Source organism: Limulus polyphemus, unplaced genomic scaffold, assembly GCF_000517525.1.
Source record: "Limulus polyphemus unplaced genomic scaffold, Limulus_polyphemus-2.1.2 Scaffold171, whole genome shotgun sequence".
NCBI classification, from domain to species: domain Eukaryota; kingdom Metazoa; phylum Arthropoda; class Merostomata; order Xiphosura; family Limulidae; genus Limulus; species Limulus polyphemus.
Window position 1 is genome coordinate 796,248 of NW_013665781.1, and position 1,544 is coordinate 797,791.

The window sequence follows — 1,544 nt, forward strand, 5'->3', positions numbered from 1 at the left end:
AAGGCATCTACCAACTGATCCCTCAGCAGCAGCTTGAGGACATCGGGTGGTGCAGTTGGGTAGGCCTTGTGTGCCATACTTTCCAAATCCTGTGCCAGCTCGCCCCTTTAGCATGGACTCTAGTCCTAAACCTAGCCCTGTAGACTTTAGACTGATTTTGAGTTCCATGAGTGGTTGTCCCTTCAGGCTCGTTGCCAGATACACTGCTTTCTGCTCCTCTGTCCATCCATTTATTTCTGCCAGTAGCTCAAATTGTGCTCTATATGCTTCCCACAGTGCATTCCCATCGAATTCCTGTGGCTTCCTTCATACTAGATCACCCCTTTTGCTGACACTCATGTCTGGAATCTGACTTCTGGCAGGACTGAAGATGTTTGCATTAGAGTTTAGCTGTGGGGTCTGGAAGGAGCTTCCTGTTGTCTGGGGCTGATTAGGTCCATGGTTAATATATCCTCCCTGTATAAAAGACAGTAAATCATCCTTTAATGTATCTAATTCACTTTGAAATTTACTAATGTTTTCCATTTGTACTTCTTGCCAATGTTGTTGACTTTCCTGTAGTTGCTGTTGACTTTCCCGCAACTGTTGGAGACTTTCTTCCTGTTTCCTTTCTTGTTCCAGTTGCCACTGCTGTAGTCTCTCTTGTTTATTTTCTTTCTTCTCCAGCCACTGCTGTAGCCTCTCTTCTTCTTTCTTTTCTCATTCTTCTTCTTTCTTTTCCTCCAACAACTGCTGTAATCTCTCTTCTTGTTTCTTTTGCTGTTCGAGCTGCCACTGTCGCAAGTTTTCTTGCCACTGTTATTGTCTCTTTTCTTGTTTATCTTCTCGTTCTTTTTGTTTCTTTTGCTTCACTACTTCCAGATATTAAACAAGTATATATCCCAAATGTCTTGAATTATGTTATGTTTAATGTTATATATTAAACAAGTATAGATCTGTTATTTCAAAATAAACATAATTCCATTTCGGTCTGCTTTCAATCTCCATTTTTCTATATATCTTGATGTGCATGATTTTCTATTGTTGTGTTCATTAAGTTGAACCTCTAAGCTTAAACAAAAACTGAACTTTATGGTAGTATCTTACCTGGCTTACTTTAGTTCTAAGCAGAATCTCTTGACTTCGTAATTATTTTGAAGCATCTATTGCACTTATCTTTGTTCTTCAGAGATTCTTATAAAATTATCAATAAAAATAGTCTTTTAAGAAACATTCTGATCTAATGAGATGTTTACATCATCAAATTTTATAACAAACAACTTTATGCCAAAATTATAATACACATACATACAGACCAACTAGGTATTTATAACAAAAAAATAATAAGATCCTGCTGCATAATATTACCTTAAGTTGTGAAGTCATTTGAGCAATGTTAACACTCATTACACTATAGTTTCTTTAATTTGTTCAAAAACCAAATCAGATCATCTTTACCACTATTAAGATGTTGGAGTACATAGAGTTTTAAGTAGAGGATTATGGTCTTCATAGATTAGTTCCAACAATGTACTTTGGGTCCTAATTCTTTGGAATTTATTCTG